This window comes from Dermacentor silvarum, chromosome 6, assembly GCF_013339745.2.
Source record: "Dermacentor silvarum isolate Dsil-2018 chromosome 6, BIME_Dsil_1.4, whole genome shotgun sequence".
NCBI lineage: Eukaryota > Metazoa > Arthropoda > Arachnida > Ixodida > Ixodidae > Dermacentor > Dermacentor silvarum.
The window spans coordinates 159258911-159280493 of NC_051159.1; positions in this window are offsets into that span (position 1 = coordinate 159258911).

Genomic DNA, 21583 nt, shown 5'->3' on the forward strand with positions numbered 1-21583 from the left:
ATTTTGGTGTACACTAAAGGAAGCAAAGTGGCCATAAATTCTCCGGAGGTTTTTCACTGCTGCCTTTCTCAACACCCAGTTTGTTGTTTGCTGTTCAATAACAGCGGAGAACTGTGAAGATAGGCCAGCTAGATACGGTTATTCCATGACTCCGTCCCAAACTTATGTCTGCTCTCTTCACCCTACAGCTCATCTACTGCACATGCAGACATATAACACAAAAACAAACATACTAAGCCTACACGAAAAAAGAAATCAAATCAATAAAGTAAAGGTGCGTAAAGGTGCATGTGCGTAAAGCTAGAGGTATGTGCATGAAAGTAATGGGAGTTAATAATACCGCGCATAAAGTTGTTAGTAGGCACACAAGCATTTGCTGCGCTGCCAAAGATAAGCCTTGTCGTCAAAACGTTGGCGCCAGCCACATCCCTTGTTCATCCACTGCCGATCAGTTCAGAGGCACAATTTAGTATCGTTGCCTTCTACTCGATTCAATGCCACTCTTATCAGCAACGGTTCACGGACGGCTGATCTCTTTGACGAGAAAAAAAAACACAAAGATAACAAAATAATAAAAAAAGGCAATCATTGCGAGTACACTAGCAGATGAATGTTCGCTAGCAGTCGCGTTCAAGAAGCGCAATAGTGATTTTGGGGCCTTGTGCATGGAGAGTGCGTAGGTCAAGGTCCCATAATCTTTTCCTCTGAATGCGATCCGTCATCCAAACAGCGGAGACTAGCTCGCAGAGTACATCGTTGAGCATCGAAGGATGAACAGCAGCACAGAATGTTGTGGTCGAGACAATAGAACATGGATAAAAGTAACTTACGCTGCTGTCCTTTTCAAAAACACTTAGGGCAGTCAAAACAAACCTCCGCTGAGAGGGGAATTAGGTCCTTTGGCTACTGAAAAAGCGCCTCTGTGGAAGTGGCTCATAATCTCGCATAAATGGTCTCACTGTTTATCATCGTTCCATGAGAGGGCGCTGGTGTGTTACAGATTTGGAAGCTGGATGCTATTCTGTTCCTCCCGCGCAGAAAAAAAGCGAAGTATATAGGCTACGTCAACTCGCAAATGGCGCGAAAGCGTATAAAATGTACGCCCAGTAGTCATCTTTCCTAAAAACCGTGAATCAGTATGTGCTCTGTACAACCACAATAACAAACTGCCGTGTGGGTTCGCTTGTGAAAAAAAAAAAAACGCACGCGTACGCACGCACGCACGCACGCACGCACGCGCACGCACACGCACACGCACACACACACACACACACGCACACGCACACGCACACGCACACACACACACACACGCACACACACACACACACACACACACACACACACACACACACACACACACACACACACACACACACACACACACACACACACACACACACACACACACACACACACACACACACACACACACACACACACACACACACACACACACACACACACACACACACACACACACATACACACATTTTATACGACTTACCTCGAAGATTACATGCACGTTTACATGATTACATGCACCAATGAAACGAAGTACAGATGCCTGGTCTTGTTTCAATTAGTAGCAGTTGCCAAATTGTAAATGATTGTGAGCAGGAATCAGTAAAGAAATGAAAGCGAGCCGATCGTTACGAAGCGCGAGAATATATTACAGGCGTTGCTTTGAGATGATAATGATTGAACTTTACTCAGAACAAAAGAAGATGCCAAGTCGCCTTCCTTGCAGGTGGCCTCCTCAGTCTAGGAAGCCACGTGAGATGGCCGCCGGCCTTGTCCGGTTCACCAGCTGACGATGGTCATCGGAGTTGAGGATGGTAAGCTGGGTCTTCCACTGCTCTGGTGTGGGTAGTGGGATAGGATGATGTCGGGGTTTCAGTCGCATTCCCATACCGTGTGGTACAAGGTGTTTGGCCTGTGGCAGAATTTGCAGTCCGATCCGTAAAATGCGGGGTAAATGAGATGGTATTTTCTTCCGCGTGGGAAAGTGTTGATTTGTAGTTTTATGTAACTTATCGCATCCTCTTTCGAGAGTTTCGGGTGTGGCGGGGTAAAGATTCTTCTCCACAGTCTTTTGCGTGCGAGTATGTGTGTGTATCTGCGCGGTATGAGTTCCTATGGAGAGTTTGTTACTCGGTCTACTGGTGAGGCTGCCCGGAGAGTATGTTCTCGATCTGCATTGTGGTCTGCCTCGTGGCCTGCTGGGGAGGAGTGTCCCAGTGGGATGGTAAAAGGTAAAAAAAAAAATCTGCTATTTAATTAGAGAGCTCTGGCATTATTTTGTAAGTTTAAGAATACAAATAAGATAACGAGCCTTCGAGAACTGTGCGCGCTAATGTTCAATCGATAATTAAACTAGAGCGTACAAAAGGCATTCATTTCCTTTTCGTGTCATTACTGGACATAGATTCATAGTTACATGAGAATAAATATCTAAATCTGTAGCTACGTCATGTCGTTTAATTAGGACGTTAAAGTTAACTGGTAGTTAGGTCCAAAGAACCAATCACTCTAGTAATGTGAACCTAAATAGCGATAAAAAGGCGGAGAGACATAGAAACGACAACACATGGTGCTATAAGTTCTCTTTAGTGCGTAAAGGTACATGTCACTTTATGGACTTTCTGCGCATGCCCAAATGGTGTCACCTTTACATGACCTTTTAACTAAGCCAGTTTTTTTATGAGATAGTGATAGGGATGCAGTGTTAAGGAATTGGATTTTTTAGTTAGCGCGGTGTGTTGTCGTTTCTTGGTCTGTCTCTGTCTTTTTAGCGCTATTGAGGTTCCCATTATGACAGACTAACTAGCCCAAATCAATGCCTTGGTAAATCACTGTTGGCTTATAATATTTTACTTCAAGCCCGACAATTGTGCTGAAAAAACATACAGCGCTTTAGTACACAAAGTAGTCGTCAGCTGGAAATGAGTAATTAGCAATGAGAAACCCAGCGGGCACGGGCTTATCATGAAGTTTTAACAGTGAAGCTGTTTAAGCCAGCCGTAATTTGTGGTTCGTATCAAGAAACTGTTAAGAAAGAAAATAAACTTTCTTGCCGAGGCGGGATTTGAGCCCGCGTACCTCCGGTCCCAAAGCGAGCGTCGTAACCACTATATACAGCCACGCTTGCGGAACATGCATTTATGCGAATCATATGATTGCGTTCGAGCGCCGTCGTCTTCGTCCACAGCTGGCGCGTTCGTAGACTCGATCTCTGCGAGGGGAAGAGGTTTTGCGCGCTATGAGAGCGAGAGAGAGAGCCGCATTCACGGAGCGGGTCTCCTGGAACGCGGTGTCGGTGTTGCAAGCTGCGCTATGCAACGCGCAGTGACGGCCGTAAGTCGGAGACACGCGAAAAGAAATTATCATCATCATGAGTAATAAGATGAAAAGTTCGCGTGAACTTCCGGAAGATGCTGGGCTACGAACGCCCAGCTTCGCTGTTTCAAGCGTTGCGCGGCCGAGTGCAAGGTTAAGCGTTTTTTTTTCTACAGCCGTGCAAGCTTTAATAAAAGCAATAAAGGCAGCACTGATATCAAATATTTTAAATTGTTTAGGAAAGCTTTTATTGACAGATGGAGAGTAAACTTAGACTTTTCTTTGATTATCTTACATTTTGTATAATGTCGACGACCGAAGCACACCACTGTACAGAAACTCAGAAGCTCCCATCCAAATCAAACGATTCCAAGAAAGGAGTAACTTTTCGGATTCTGTGTAGATTCGTATTGAGTGTACAAGTTCACACTTAAGGTGTGTGACCATGAAAGTCGCATGACTTCCAAAATGTCTCCCGTTTTCCACCCCAAGCTTTGGAATTGGCAACCACGGGAAAACTCGTTTCCTTCTCATATTTCTTTCCCCCTTTTTTTCATTTCCCACGTATAGGGTAGCCGTCCGGGTGCAACCACCGTTGCCCGCTCTGCCTTTCCTTTTACAGCGAAGCTATTAGCCTCTGGTCGCCATTTTGTGTCCGTGTCCGTGAGCAAAAATGTGGGCCGATCCCGGCGGCAGTGCAGGGCTGGAGCAGTGGCTCGTACCGCGGTAAGGCAGAGGCTTCAATCACTCGGCAAAGTGAAGCGAACAGTGCATACGTTCTTTGGATTCACGCATACAACACACGGAACAGCCATGCGTTTCAATAAAGAACAAGCTCAAAACAAGCATCCGAACCACATAATTGATGATAACGCGCTCCTGATAACAACGCGAAGCACGTAGCGCTCCCCGCGTACGTTTGCCGGTAAAGATTACTGTAGCGCCGCGGCAGCTTGCGACGTGGGGAGTGACGTCCCTAGCCCATAGAGAAACATACTACGTAAAGAGCGGACAGTCCCGTAGGGCCTTGCGGCCCAGCTACTGCACTGCTACCAGCGCGACCAGCGGCTGGTCAGACCGTCAATTTTGTCTTCCGAGATTCGAGACGCCTGATTTGGCTCTGTTTTGGTTTCGGTTTTGACAGCAGCGCTTTTCAATATCATTTGCGTAGTTGTTTAAGTGTTCAACTACGTTGTCTTTATTGAAGCTCCGGTGTTGTGTTTTTGGCATAAACAGGCGTATAAACTAGCAGATCGCAATCTTTTTACTAAACAAAAACAACCAAGGTTGTCGATGTACCATGCAAAACGGAATTTGCTCATGCGAACAGCATAACATCATGCGGTCAGAGATTTTGTTGCTGTTTTTGTTCTCACTTTTTTGACGTTCTTCTGCATTACACACAACAGGAAGCAGTAGTGGCACAGTACAAAATGCTTTATTTTTCCTTGTTTACAAGCGTACTACCAAGATACTATTGGACACAACTAATTTCAGTACATATCCTTAAAATTGCAGGTAAAGAGCAGGCAGAACAACAAGAATGGTTTAGCAATGACAGCAACGCGTTATGTACAGCCCACGCTTACGAACCAGCCTCGGTGGGCGCCGAAGCATATATTGTATGCTACGCACGCAAAAATACACTCCATCAGCATCAATAAACATCTCTTTAACAATGTTGAACGCAAACAACTGCAAATTCTTAGTGCAGACAAAAGGATGCAACGTACCGCAGCAGCGAACCGGCGTGTTGAAAGCACGGCGAGGTGGGCGTATCCAGCGGCACATGACCGGTGCAGCCGGCGCAGCATCAACGTTTCTATGGAGACGGGACACCACAGAGGGGACGTCATAGAGAAATATATGACGCGTCGATGCAGCCCGCTGGAGGCATGATAACCTGTCTATCTTTGAAGCGAAGTGGAAGCGCTTGTCGCTACGCCATCTGGCGGGTGGTCAGACCCTGAATTGCTCGGCCGCGAAACGGCCCTTGTGGCCACTGTTTACGTAGTATGTTTCTCTATGCCTAGCCTTTCGTGGATAAAAGAACAAGCCTAGCGACTGCTTTCAAAGTTGTTGCATCACCGCTACGGGCGGCGGCGTGCTGTCAAAATTACCAGTACTCCGTTTACCTTAAATTACAATTACTACCATTACTCTAAAGCAATAAAGTATTGCATGACCCCCTCAGCAGTTACATTGGCGGTTTTCAACAGCTTCGATGGACATCCACTTTTTGCAGGGTCGGTATGGCAAGTTAATTTTTTATCTCTCACTCATCACTTTGATTCCCGAGCACACGAATTTTCGTCGAACGCTTCCCTCTGAAGAGCTTCCCTAATATACTTGTTTTCCAAGTTTCTTTTTTTTTACATTTGGGTACGCTAGCCATAACCCTGGCATCAAATTTTGCCACTTTGAAGCGTTAACAAAGTTCGCTGTGCCAGCGTTATGAACGGCAGACGGCCGAACCCCGAGATAAGCGGAATGCAACGCTTGAAACAGTTTGACAATTTAGAAGTCTGGACGACATCAGCGCACGGCATCGTCATGCGGTGCGCAGTGCGTTACATAATGGGCTGTTTGGTAATTGAAACTTCCGCGCAGTGAACGGAAAAGCACATCCTTCCTTTCTCATTGAACGCTGGCTGCCCCATATGTGCCGAGATTAGGAAACATCCGGCGTATATTGGCGGTTATCAGAAGTTTTAATGTGGTCGCGAAAAACTTGTATTAACGGCAAAATGCAGTTTGGCGTGAAACAGGCGAGCGTTGCTATTGCACGAACGGGGTCTGCCTTTATTTTTGCCGTGACGCTTGTTGCAGCGGAAAGAGTTACCCCGGAAGGAGCCTTAAACTCTGCGTTTTGTAAACGAAAATTTGTTTTTTGTCATAGTCAGGCACGGTGATTCAGTAATGATAAAAATGCTTCAAAGAAAACTCAACGCCGCCAAATGTTATGGAACATAAGCCATGGCTTCCGAAAACACGTAAGGATGTCTGCGATACGGCTCCTTTGCACGTGTAAGCTTGAGTTGAGAACAAAGTCGTCATCCCATTACGGATATCATGTGTATTGCATCGTACACCCAGAGCATTTGATACGAACGGATGATTAAGGATGTTACATGTATATATTCCATGGTCTTAATAGAAATAATGTCAGTTGCATAAGCAAAAGCTTTCTAAAGAGCGCCTTCATTGCGCAGACGACCTTTTAAAATCTAAGTTTGAGATAATTCGTCAGCTTATATTGAATGACCCGCCGTGGTGGCGTAGCGGCTTTGGTGGTGCGCTGATAAGCCCGAGGTCGCGGGATCAAATCCCGGCCGCGGCGGCCGCGTTTAGATGTGGGCGAAATGGTAAAAACGCCCGTGCACTGTGCATTGGGGGTGGAAGAACCCCAGTTGGCCGAAATTAACCCGAAGTCTTTCACAACGGTGTGCCTCATAATCATACCGGGCAGTATTGCACGTAATACCACAGAATATATTTTAATTTTAGGGAATTAATTAAAATTTATAATTTGAGCCTCTTTCGGGGGGGGGGGGGGGCGACTGGCCACGGCGAGAATGCGAAAGAGTGCTGCTTTCTGTAAAACAGGGGTTCGTTTACTTGTCATTCGCAAATACAAATCCACATGAGTTCACCGCTTGCGTACTTAACCAACAAGGGAGTCTGCGAAGTGAGCGATCGAGTAGAAACGCCATTTGCTGAATTCATATTGCGAAGAACGTTAACGAAACAGGCAGGTTTTAACGCGATTAGAATTCTTAGGGTACTTGAGGCACTTTCCGGTTTCTATGCCTCTATGTCTCTAACCTCTTTCCCGCCAACTTACGTCGCTAATCAGCTCCACAGAATTAATGCGTCGTGTTTTTTTTTACACAAGTTTCGTGATACTGGATAGTGTAGGACAAGACGGGTAGAGAAGCGATTGCTAAGGCGCAACGATGCCTCTCCTTACGTGTTCATGTATCGAGCGCCCAAAATTATGACGTAAAAAGGAAGCACAGTGGGCTACTTTGCCTTGTTACCTGAGGAAAGGCAGAATATACCTCTTGCTTTCAACTATATGCATTTGCACAATATAATATTACAGATAAGAGAAAAAAAGAGAGACTCTGTTGGCGCAATTTTTAATGTTACTGGCGGGGAAACGTACGACGCTCTTGCAACAAAAGTGTTCTTTTTATTATTTTAAGTGCGAAGCATTTTAGGGGCCCGGGCTGTCGGCGTCTAATGTGATGTCATGTCGTCGTGGTCACGCACAAAAACAACATCTGCCAAAAACTCGTGTCTCGTTCACTTGGTGTATACCAAAATTGGCAGGTCAGGGTACGAATGTATGACTAACATGACTGATAGGTCATGACATTCATAACGTCACATGCCCGTCAGTTACGTCACGATTAACGATAATGAAATCAGGTTTGACGCATACCTGTATTGGATATGCTGGTATGAGCCAGGGATATGCAGGAATTAGCAGAAACTCTTGAAAATCGCTTCCGGAACGCCAGTCTGGTACCAGCGCAGCGCAAGAGAGGGCGCCACCACCCCACAGGTGCTGGATTCCTTCTCACTTGCGCTAGAATAGCACAATAATAGACAGTTTTAGTTTAGCGCGCGCTAGACAGTACGTACGCAACGTGCGGCGCGCTACGTACGTTACGGTTGAGGCTGTCCCCCACAGCATTAGTTTACCGCGCGCAACATCTGAAACGTGGAGTGCGCCTAAGAGTGAACACCCTTGCCTCGGAGTGCTACTTGGTGCCATCTAGTGCCTAAGCAATAAACTCGTATAGCCAACATTGATTGTCACAAGTCAAGGCACGAGACAAGCCAAGCTTTTTCGCCTAGTTCGCGCCGATTTTGTGTTCAGGCGAGCAGCAGCAAGGGAAGAGAATGCCGTCAAGCATCTTGTGGAATCGTCGCCTTTTGGCTATACTCTTCATGGCAAGAAATAGACGATCTGATGCTCACAACCCGCAAGCGGTGGCTTTTGAAAGGTGACTGCAGCCTTGACGACATAGAATAAGGCGCGATCGTGAAAGCGAGCTGCTGCGATACCTCTCGCGCAACGGACTCCTCGATGTGTACCAAGTGGAGTAACGTTGTTTCGACAACAATTCCGTTTCGAGTAACGGGATATGAGTGAACTTGTTCGTCTGCTGCTGATCCCCGACAAAACATGCAGTGCTCAAAAAGTGACGGTGGTCAGCCGTGATGCACTGTGCCTTTTGCTACGGCGGCTCGCCTATCCAAACAGATGGTGAAATAATCGTGTGGTGCACAAATTCGCAAGCAAATACCGAACAAAAATTCACGCAGTCAGACTCGGAACTTACTTTCTCAGGATGACTATGTCCTTCGCAGCGTAATAGGATAGCAGGAGCTCCGTTCGACTGCGGACATTCCGGGCAGTAACTGGCATCCCAGTGATATCCTGCATCTTTGCAGCGATCACGGTCCACTGCACAGGGTCCGCGAATGGATTTAAGCTCCTCACATAGGCAAGGAGCTCCAAATCGAGGGCGATACCGAAATGCACGCGGGATTTGCTCGCTGTCATGACCACTGACCCGCTTGTTTTCCTGTCGGTCGCCGCCATGTTCTTAAGCTCTCGTCAGCGCGAGATCTCGCGAGAGGGCCGCCGGTAGGGTACGCAACGACTGTAGCGAGCGCAACGCAAGCCCGGGGAACTAGCGCGCGTATCCCATACGCGCGCAAACACACGCATCTCTCATAGGTTCAGCGCATGCGCAGTTGTGCCCTCGCTGGCGCGTTGCGTGTTCAAGGCCGTTGCGCGCGCTAAACTAAAACTGTCTAATAACACAATGTAAACACCGGCGCATCACTGCTTCGCACTTCCCCAGGTTTCACGTTAGTGGAGCTGCATTAGCGCTGGATTTGAACTACACAAGCGCAGAATTTGAGCAGGATTGGAGCTTCATTAAGCGCAGGATTTGAACTACAAAAGCGCAGGATTTTTTTTTTTGCATTTATAGGAGTCTTGATACAAAAGAAAAACGATGTTCATTTCAGGATCCGGTGCGCCCATAAATTATAGAATCCTGCCAAATAATTGTTTCACTGAGAGCCGGAATGAAGTTAGTTTACGTGGCGTTACCTCCCCCCGAAATTAGCCGCCCAGTCCACAGCGTCTTCCTTTTCTTGCTGGCTCCAGAAATGAGCGCCGTTTTTGTTATATATCAAAATTCCTATAACTTCAAAAAGAAAGAAAGAAAAAAATAAAAGAAGAACACTTCTGGTGCAAGAGCATCGTGCGTTCGACGCACCTGATATATTGTGAAACAACACCTCGAGCGTACGATAAAAGATGCTACTTTTTTGGTTAAGGTCAATATGAAATTCCACTGTATTGAGTGAACAGAAATCGATGGCCGCAAGAAACAGGGTATTCTACTTTCAAAACATTCAAGCGCCATCACCAAAATCGATTACTGAAAGTTGTAAATTATGAAATAAAGAAAAGGTAAAGAGAACTTGAGAGTGCTGCCTGACAGGTAACAGGAAGAGGGAAGGTGTGATGGTCTATTGCGTGAAGCAAAGTTCGATGACGGCACTAAAGAGGCAGTGGAAAAAAAACTGAAAATCGATGGACGTACGGAGGCGGTCATCGAAGGAAAGCGGTAGATCGAAGAAAAGCGAAACAGGATGTGAGTGGCAGAACGGCAATAAGGAAACGGGGTCACCTTATCGGGAGACCGCAGGCGGTAACATTGGCTCCCCCAATTGGTTGTATATATATATATATATATATATATATATATATATATATATATATATATATATATATATATATATATATATATGACTTTCTCAATGTGTCGAAATTTCTCCGCCATCTCGTTCTCTATACGCACTTACGCGGTGCCGCTTTCGGAGCGACTGCTCGCTGGTGGTCTCGAAGTGCGGAAACAACGAGAACGGTGCAACGATAAGAATGAAACTAGCTCCGAATTCTTCGCCTTGACAATTTGAGATAACCTTCTGCCGTACGTAACGGGTGGCTTCTTTCTGCTTTTCTTTGGTACGTCTCGAGGGCCCATTACGGCCCACAATCTTTCCAGTGCTTCCTAAGTGTCTCCTGGTTCGTACGCGAGTGACTCGGGTGGAATTGTATGTCATTGAAGGTCAAACCATAGGTGTGGCGATTCGAAGAGGAGAAGAAGAACGTAAACTTTATTTTCAAATCAATCAGATTCGAGTCCGGCGTCGATTCGAAGCACTGGGTATTAATGCTAGCATGAAGGACAACTAAAACACTGCGTAACGGTAGGCAGTATATTGGATTTTCCGACTTGTAGATGCCTTTGTTCGCCGAGACTCGGTCACGGAAATCCCGCCAACGCCCCTATAAGACGGCCCTTGCCGCGAGCTTCATCGTGCCCTTAATCGATGTCATGGGCGCACCGATGCCGTGTCCGTGAACAAGCTTAATCGGGCGTTCATGGTTCTCTGCATCATAGCAGCTGGTATCTATAGACTGTCAGTGTTGGTAGTAGAGCACTGCACGGGCCAATTTTTTCAGCCCGGACCCGGCCCGGGCCCGTTTTTACGTTGGGCATCCCGCCCGAGCCCGCCCGAAAGTTTTATGGCGAGATCCGGGCCCGGCCCGGGCCCGGAAATAATTTGCGTAACCCGCCCGGCCCGGCCCGCCACCGCTTTACCTATAGGCCCGAGCCCGGCCCGACCCGACTCGAAACCGGCCCGAACCCGGCCTGAGAGCGAAGAAGACCACCAAGCGGCATTAAAAAAATAAATACAGAAAGAACAGAATGAAAGGATGCAATTATGAACACCATTTGAGCGGTCTGAACGCAAATACCAGCGTGAAAAGTGGTAGGAATGACCCTGCCGAGCAGTATCGCCAGCAGTTTCCAACGGTGCGTTCTTGATGCGGCCCAATACACTTCTATCGCAGCGACGCCACAGTATTTTTCCACGTCGGGCGCCTCACTGCAAAGCATGCGCCGCCGCATCCACTCGTCCCACCTCAACCGTATTTCTAGTACACTCTATAGCCGAAGCGCAGCTACGACCGGTCTTGAGCGCAGCGCATGGATGGAGTAAATGGAGAAAGAAAGCTTCTCGTTCCTCCATGATGCAGCGTAATTCATGTGCTGCTGTAAGGCGACCGGTTGAGAACATGCGTGCAATCATGGATGGATGCAGTGCCATATTTCAACCGCGTGACCAATTAACTTATCTTACCAGTCATTGTTTTAACAATTCGCCTTTGAAGAATCTGGAAGTGGCGAACGCGCTTGCACCGCGCTGAAAGCATTAATTACATTGATTTAGGTAAGCAATACAAGGGCGTGCTTTGGTTTGAGGCGACTTCGGTCTTTCTGGAATTTTACATTCTGTTCAAACAGCGCAAAATACGACGAAGTACACAGGAGTCGCACTGCTAGCTTCCAGCTGCGCCGGGGCAACATATTTTTCAGATTCGAGACGCGCGAGGATAACTAGGATAACGTTACATGCACACCACTAGAAAGTTGAGCCCGGTCCGGGCCCGGGTCATGCCGTGCCCGAGCCCGGCCCGAGCCGTGAAAAAACTGCCCTACCCGGCCCACGGGCCGGGCTTGGCTCGGGCTTTCGGGTAATCCCGAGCCCGTGCACTGCTCTAGTTGGTAGTGCACATGAAGGTCGCGCAAATCTATATTACACATACCAGTGCATCTCGGCATCATTTTGGTCTGTGCATGTTTCTTGCAAAAGAGCAGGTCCTCTTCATCAAATATACAGTAAATGAAATGCAGCGAGGTTAACCAGAAGGACGATTTAATACAAAAAAATACTTTGCCGGCGATACATGTGCCAGCACATCTCGCAAGTTTCTTCGACTGACCTTTTCTTGCGAATACCGATTTGGAAGTGTGACTAAATGTCCTTTCGATCAAAGGCACCTTCTCCTTTCGGTCTTTTTCAATATTTTTCAATATTTTTCAAGATATTTTTCGCTGCCGTCTTCGCTTACTCGGGTACGTGCGAAAGAGAGGCCGATTAGAAACGGTTGCCATATAAAAAGTAGAACCGACAGAAGCGTGTAACATATTTAATTTCTACATATCATGACTTCATTTGTACATTACATTTTAGCATTTTTGTGGACCAAATTATACTCACAAATTTCTTCGTCCTTCGATACTGCCGGTGTTGTGGCTGTAAGTCCGACAGATGTACTCACATTCACGAATAGATATATTTGTATCATTTTAGGAAGCATGGGCAGTTAGGGTGTGCCGTGATTACGCCTCGTTATCTTTTCGTTTTTTATTTTTTTTTTGTAGCGCAACGATCCTTTCTTGTAGTTTTTTTTGTTTTAACGATTTTACGTTCAAAATGTTGTAAATTTCGCTCCCACTACCGCTATGCACGTCCTCGTCGAGTAACATTATTCCTTACGGCATACAGAAATCTGACGCTGTCCTCTGCTTCGACACCTATATGGTATGCAGGGTGGTTCAGCGAATACTTTTAAAATGTTTAAAGGTTGCCTTTGGCAGGTAGCACAATTATAGTTCATGAGCTGGTCTACACAAAGAGGAGGCCATTACTTGCTCAAAAAATTGAAATGCATAATCGACTAATTAACAAAAATTCAGTACTTAAGTTTTGAATAGTTTTCTTATGACCCATATTGCAGTTTACAAATTCTTGCCGTGGTGTTCGGAAGCCGGATATATTTGGAACAAATTCTCATAATGACACCAGTTTCGACATATTAATTCGCAAACTTTGCGGAGAAATGCATTGGCGTTCCAGTTACTTTTGTGCTTCAATGTACAAAACGACGTTTTGTTAAGAAAGTAACTGCAACGCCGATGCATTTCTCCGCTAAGTTCGGGAATTATCTCGAAACTGGTGCCATCCTGAGAATTCGTTCCAAGTGAATCCGCCTTGCGAACTCCAAGGCTAGTAGTTGTATGTGAAACAAAAAAAGTTTCCCTCTGACTTAACATAACAATTTAACAACAAAATCGTATAAACGTTTCGCCACCTATGCAAGTGGCATCTTCAGTATGCACTGACACAAATGAGGGGAGGTCCCAGTCTACTTATCCCACACGTCCTTGTAAACGTCCGGCTGGGGGCCACGGTTGGTGTTGCACGCCGATGCGTCACGATGGATGAACCAGGATTTCGGGAGTTTGCTTTTCCCCTACTTTTGATCTCGGGCCAGTGTCGTCGCATTGTCAAGGTCGTAACTATGCCCTGTCGTCCAGCTGTGTTCGACAAGTTCTGTCTTAGAACGCGTTGCATGGGTGGCCCATGCAACGCGTTCTAAGACGGAACTTGTAAGCACTATGGCGGCCTCGATGACTTTAATGCATACACCCTATTAAACAACTTACGCCGAAACTGCCAACCAGATACAAAGAACCCTTTTATTTTCTCACGTGTCTTGGACAGTGTAAAAGTCTGGTCTTGCAGTTTGGATCTCACGAGTATGATGACACAGTTTATAATGAGTTCGGTTTCAGGCGTGTTCATAAGAATTAGCTAGCAACTATGGTGCGGTTGCGCGAAATGTAAACTTACCTTCGCCGTAAATACGTATCATATTCATAAGCTTGCATCACTCAGTATGAGTGATTCTCAGCACCTTGCTTGCACCGCGCGCATGGGCACCTGGGAACAAGACCCTTGCATTTCTTTATTTCTTAGTCTCTGCCGTCGCGGATTTTGTTAAAAAAAACTGCACTGACGCAATCCACGAAGAGAAGGGACTTGCATACAATATCCCTGTAACCGGAGTATCATAATTCATTTAATAACGAGAAACGCTCACCCAAAGCTAGGGACAGAGCAGAGAAACATCCTGACGCTTACCGTATTCCCCAGTGGTCGTTGCAACATAGCGATGACTATCACTGTCGCTATGTGTTCGCAGCTAGTGAAAGCCAAGCCGACACGGGATGCTGTTGCAGTAGTTCACACGAACAACGCCAATTCGCTGCTTTTAATACACGGTTTCTAAACACACGGCACGCGCGATGAAAGCAAATGCTTTGTCTAGCGTGCGCACACTAACTGAACCCTACGTGGAACCTCACCGAACCACTCGCATCGCCTAATATCACAGCAACCAATTAGGGGCCACCTAATTATCCCACCTCGCCACTCCGTACTTCTTTCTTTCTTTCTTTCTTTCTTTCTTTCTTTCTTTCTTTCTTTCTTTCTTTCTTTCTTTCTTTCTTTCTTTCTTTCTTTCTTTCTTTCTTTCTTTCTTTCTTTCAGCATAGCAAACGGCGAATGTGTGATGACGATGTTGCAAACCAAGAGAATGTCGACCTCTCGACTCATCACGGGACGCCTTCAACCGCATTAATGTATATATAAAGGAAAGGAATTCAATAAACAAAGCAAGAAGCCCGAAGAACTGGGCTGTTGCCTTTTGCGTCAAAAAAGCAAACACGAATGAAGGCAAGCCACGAACGTCTTCGATCCGCCTTGCGAGGGCCATGTCGTTTCGGCGCTTTATTTTCCACTACGATTCAATTTTGCCAAACCACCAAAGGAGAAAGGGTACGCGCGCATCGGAGGCATGCGTTGCCTGTATAGCAGACCTTGCCATTTCTCTCGTCCTGACGTGCGGCGAGACGACATACCGGCATCTTTCGTTTCTTGCGAGTTCCCGTCCAAGTTTCTTTTCAGTTCTTCATGAATCGCGAGAACAGCCACGCTCGCACATTGAAAGGCGTCGAAAATGTTGTAAATCTTGAACACTGAATTTAAAAGAAGAAAAAGTGAACGGTGACCGCAAGAGGAGAAGTAGGCGTGCCAAGCTAGAAGGGGGGCGTGGTGTTGCCTTTGCTTTACATTTTGTCGAAACACCGGCGTGGCGTATACGGTGTGTTTGTTCCGTTGTTGGCCGGCTGCCCGTGACGCGGACAGACCGCATTGTTGACTTAGACAGGAGTGCTGAGGGGGAGGTTTCATTGTTGACCGCTTCCTTTTGTCGTGTCTACAGCTTCGAGGCTCTGTTGGAATCCTTTATTTTATTCCTCGTTCCACTCTGGACGGCTGCCTGTCCTCGGGGACAGCGGTTTCGACGGGTCGTGTTCGAGGGATCTTCGTTACGCGACGTGCCATAGAAACCAGGGTCGTTCCGCGTTCCTGAAAGCGTCTCAGAAGTTGTAAAAAGGCTGCATAAGGTCAGAGCTGGCAGGACGCGGCTCTCTTGGCACGTGTGGAATGTTTCGGGAAGTCGTTTGTTTCCGATAAGAGGGTTGCATGCCGTTCGATCACATGCTGCACTATACGGTGGGTCAAGTAATGCTTGCGCCGTTGCGCAGCACTACTTTCTGTCGAACGAGTTGAATCATCAGGAAAGGTGACGATCAGTGTTGCCTTTATATGTGCCGTGCTTATGTGTCCCTTTATGTCCTGTTTGCTTTTTGCAGTGTGTGTCGTATACGTTCTGTTGTGCGTGCCAGCGCGCCCGTGAGTGTGTGTGTGTGTGTGTGTGTGTGTGTGTGTGTGTGTGTGTGTGTGTGTGTGTGTTCAGGATGACATGGTGAAGGAGGAATAATATGGTGAATGAAACAATTTTTTTTAATAGCTGGAGACTGCCTGGTTCCGAAAGGAACAAAAGATGGCTGTCCGCGGATCCCTCTGGCACTGGCTACACGGAGCTGCCGGGGAGAATGGAGTTATTTGCGATTAATATTTTTTTTGCATAGCAGTATAACGTTGTCTATCCTGTTGTCTATTTTTAACCTTCCGTTACACGCCATCGCGATCTTGCACCAGCCACCGCAAGCTAAGCAAGAGAAAGCGGACCAATCGCACACACCGGCACCACAGTCCTCATTCGGTTATCTACTTTCACTGTGATAGCTCGGTCCCAATGAAATCCTCTCCACTTCTGCGTGATCCTGGCTGCGTGATCCTGGTCAGGCAATTATACAGGGTGTTTTTTTAGCTGCACCAAAATTTTAAAATTAGAAAAATGTAAATCTTGGTCACGTTATGTTTACCATTCGAGTGCACGTATTGGCGGCCTCTAGATACAGAACGATTTCCGCACTTACGTGCGTAATTAGCGAAGTTACGCTAATTAACTTTATAATTACCAACAATAGGTGGCTATAGCAAATGAGTACTTTGGGGCCCGTCCTCGACACTACCTATCTCAACGATCAAATTTTGAATAGCGGAGTTCATGTGGGAGCTACGCGAAGAATTAGTTCCCCTTGGCAGGCTGCTTTAAACTGAAACTGGCCGCAAAAAGAGCGCCTGTGTCGTCGATGTAGCCGCCCCCCAGCCTTTCGTTACGTCTCCTACGTCACCGCTGGTCCGGCCCAACGAGCAGATTGCGTTATCTCTTTGCTGTTTGCGGCATTGGCCTAACGCTTCAATGCCGGCGGGCCGCCAAATTTACTTCGTCATTCCGTCGGGCGCCACGTTGCGCTGTAGTGCGAACCCCGCTCCTTGGGCTTTTAGATACTACAGGCACGGCGTCATATCAGTCTGTAGCGTCGACGGCGAACGCCGCAGATAGCAAGGAGATAACGCAAGCTGCTCGCGGGCCGGACCAGCGCCTACCTGGAGACTTGACGAAAGGCAGTGGGGCGGCGACATCGACGACAACGACGCTCTTTTTGCGGCCAGTTTCGGTTTCAAGGAGCCTGCCAGGGGGAACTAATTGGTCGCTTAGCTCTCACATGAACTCCGCTATTGAAAATTTGATCGTTGGGATAGGTAGTGTCGAGGACGGGACCCAAAGTACTCATTTGCTGTAGTCACCTATTGTTGGTAATCAGAAAGTTAATTAGCGTAACTTTCTTCTTCTTTCTGGGGTTTTACGTGCCAAATCCAGTTCTGATTATGAGGCACGCCGTAGTGAAGGGCTCCGAATTAATTTTGACCACCTGGGGTTCTTTAACAACGCAAGCACGCGTAATTTTGCTAATTACGCACGTAAGTGCGGAAATTGCTCTGTATCTAGAGGCCGCTAATCGGTGCACTCCAATTGTAAAGATAACGTGAACAAGATATATATTTTTCTCATTTTAAAAATTTGGTGCAGCTAAAAAAAAAAAAACACCCTGTACAAGAAAAGCTAGTCAATGCAGGCAATGCTATCCGCTTTTAAAGCAAACAGAAGTGACTTCCCATAGCGAGGAGATCTTTTTATTGGGCTGTTCCAACAACGCTGTGGGTCACCACCCGATGCTTGCGTTGGTGGTTACGTAAATTGGACGTCAGGAGATTAGAATAAGAACAGATTGGAATAGTTTTACATTATATAGCCCCATAGCATCGCACATTAGACAGATTAAACATTAAACACATTAAACTAGAATAGCTCTTCTTTCGTAAGATGGCTTTGTGATTGGTGCATGGTCTGCCTCCTCTAATATTATGATCGCTCTCACAATGGGACGGGTTTAGTTCTTACGAGCTTAACTAGAATAAGTGTAACATTATATGCAAGATAGCATGTATCACTTTTTCAGACGTTGGAGTAGCGTAAGGCATCTCGTGTCATTAGACACCGTATGCACACAAGGGAAACAGTCAGTGAAAGTAGCTGTAGCATGTTCAGTTAGTTGAGAGCCGTACTAAGTTCGACTGCGCCGTTGTAGGCATTATACATTGCACAGAATTTTGCATAAATGCGTCGGGGTGATTGAAAAACTGAGCGAGAACGTTGACAGAAACCTTAAGTTGTATTAAAGTATTGATAAGGAAGTATCTCCGACCGAATGAAATACGGCGGGGAATGCCATGGCATGGAAGACATTTTAAATGACGAAACAAAATAAGGACGTGAAATGTCTACTTAATGTAAATGAGGGTGTAAGCATAGTTCTATGCTTATGGTAGGGCTTTTATGAAAGCAAGTTTACGCCTGGTGTCTTCAAGCGTGGGTATTGTTTAGGTTCTCAGCTGAATAACTCAGTGTGTTCTCTGTATAAAATCGAGGGTTTGACGGAAGCCCGTCTGGTCGGGATGAAACATGAAGCAACAAAACTACAGACACAGACCAAAATAAAAGCTAAAAAATAAATAATAAAAACTGAGTAAAAGACGTTTCGGCTTCGCTACGGAAACCTTGTTCACAATGGGGTGAAGGAAAATTCGTTGCAGCTTATGTACTCTTGAGCACGTGACGCAAACAGCGTGTGTACGACTGGGGGAGGGTTCCCTCACTTCGATTGAGCGTGTGACGTGTTTTTTGTATCTCCAACGATTCTAGATAGAGACGTGATTTCAAGTTTCTTTCTTGGCCGATAATTCTTGACTTTTCCCAGTCAATCTTGTGGCCTGTTGCATCCGTATGTTCGGCAAGGGCATTCGAAACTATTCGTTTCTTCTCGACATCGTTCTGATGCTGCCGCAGTCTCTGTTTGAAGTTGCCCGATTCACCGATGTACGCGTAGTCGCAATCTGCGCAGGGTATCTTGTAGACCACGCCAGGAAACGATTCTCTCGGAAGCTTGTCCTTACCGCCCACGAGTGCGTGCCTCAGCTTACACACAGGCACGTGTGCAATCTCAACGTCATAAGTGCGCAGCACACGAGACAAGGCCTCACTTATCCCAGGAACGTAGGGTATGGCAGCACGTTTTCTTGGTCGGGGATTAGCCGGTCGGACGGAATCAGATAGGCGGTGTTCCACAGCATTCAAAAACGAAGTGGGATAGCCGCTTGCCGAGAGATCGCCACGCACGTGGTCCAAGTCTGTGGTACGGCCTTCTGCTTCGGTGCAAATGCGGTTTGCACGGTTGAACAGGGAGGCAACAACCGACCTTTTGTGAGCTTCCGGATGAACGGAATGAAAGTTTAGGTAGCGGCCAGTGTGAGTTTCCTTTCGGTATACGCTAAACGAAAGCGCTCCATCGCATCTGCTGACAAGCACGTCCAAAAATGAGAGACTATTGTCGACCTCCGTTTCTACTGTGAATTGGATGGCCTTTTCCTGACTGTTTAGGTGCGCAGTGAACGAAGTCAAAGCGCTGCGCCGAATCACGCAGAAACAGTCGTCCACATAGCGCAGAAAAACTCTTGGCCTGGGACTGAAGGAAGCGAGCGCACGATTTTCCAGCCATTCCATTGTCAGATTGGCCGCAGTCACTGAGACGGAGGCACCCATTGCCGTACCGTGGACTTGCCTGTAGAAGACCTTGTCGAAGCAGAAGTACGTGTTTCCAAGGCAAAAGCAGAGGAGCCTCTTGAGGTCAGGCACGTCAACGGGCGACCTGTCTGGCAAAGTCCTGTCAGATTCTAAAGCAGAAGTGCATGCTTCCACAGCCATGTCAGTCGGAATTGAGGTAAACAGCGACACCGCGTCGAAAGAAACCATCACCTCGTCGTCGTCTAGTGTCACGTCACGAACTTTTTCAATAAAGTCGCAGGAGTTGCTCACATGCGTTGAGCCCTTTCCGACGAGTGGAGACAGGATCTGGTGCAGGTATCCGAATAATTTGTAGAGAGGGGAGCGGGTGCAGTCAACAATTGGACGTAGGGGGACATTAGGCTTGTGAACTTTCGGCAAGCCATAAAGCGCAGGTGCAGCACCGTTATGACAGAGAAGCTTATAATACAGAGACTTGTGCTCGGGAGCTACGAAGCGAAACACGTCTGCCAGGAGAGCCTGAAAGACCATCTGTACCTTCAAGGTCGGGTCCCGAGTGAGCCCGAGTGAGCCGGAAACACGTGCTGCCATACCCTACGTTCCTGGGATAAGCGAGGCCTTGTCTCGTGTGCTGCGCACTTATGACGTGGAGGTTGCACACGTGCCTGTGTGTAAGCTGAGGCACGCACTCGTGGGCGGTAAGGACAAGCTTCCGAGAGAATCGTTTCCTGGCGTGGTCTACAAGATACCCTGCGCAGATTGCGACTACGCGTACATCGGTGAATCGGGCAACTTCAAACAGAGACTGCGGCAGCATAAGAACGATGTCGAGAAGAAACGAATAGTTTCGAATGCCCTTGCCGAACATACGGATGCAACAGGCCACAAGATTGACTGGGAAAAGTCAAGAATTATCGGCGAAGAAAGAAACTTGAAATCACGTCTCTATCTAGAATCGTTGGAGATACAAAAAACACGTCACACGCTCAATCGAAGTGAGGGAACCCTCCCCCAGTCGTACACACGCTGTTTGCGTCACGTGCTCAAGAGTACATAAGCTGCAACGAATTTTCCTTCACCCCATTGTGAACAAGGCTTCCGTAGCGAAGCCGAAACGTCTTTTACTCAGTTTTATTATTTTTAGCTTTTATTTTGGTCGGTGTCTGTCGTTTTGTTGCTTCACGTTCTCTGTATAAACAATTGCTGTCTTGTGGAACAACAGCGAGACAAAAGAAACAAAAGAAGCCCACGTGGAACTTTATTTATATTGTAAAGGGGTTTATTAGAACTCGGAGCAGTGCAGCGGCGACAGTCAGAAGAGGACACAGCTTCCAAGCACGAGCGCCGTTGCCGAGCAAGAACGCTGGACCCACTACCATCTGGACCTTCTAGAGCCGGACCCACCAGCGTATCTCTTCGCTACACTATGAACTTACGGCATGACGTGGAGCGACCGCACGGTGATCACTCTAGTTTCAGCTTAAATGTATTCCGTGCGTCCAACAATTCCGGCGGGAACACCATGGCAGCCATTTATGGTATGAAGCAGCGTAGTCATAGGATGTCCTAAAAGGGACGCATAGACGTTGGAAGTGGGCACGATGTCCTCAGATAGCCGGCCCGGTGCTTTAATCTATGTTGGTTCACATCTTATAGACCGGCGAAATTCCAAGAATGTACTTGACCAGTAACCAAGTTGCACGGGGTACACAAAGAAAACGCTTCGTATAATTTCCGCCATTCGCTAACATTCTTTCGTGCCTATGGTAAGATGGCGGCCGTCCGGCTTCACTTTTGAGACGTCACTCCAGCAATTTTGCAAACCTCCTCGCTACTAACTACTTACGGGAAACTCTAACTGGCGAAGCAACGAAGAAAGCTATGCAGGTACCGACAAGGTGTGTTTTACAGCGAAGCGGCATATGACTCGGATCCCGGGATTTCGTCGTTTCCGTTGACAGAACAGTCGACAGAAAACCATTCCACGAATTGAAGTGAAAAGTGCCTATCACCATTGGAATTACGCATGCAAGATACACCCCAGTATTCGTTTCAATAAACAAAAGCACAAACAAGTGTCAAAAGCACGTTATAGATGATGTGACGCTTTCGAATAATGCG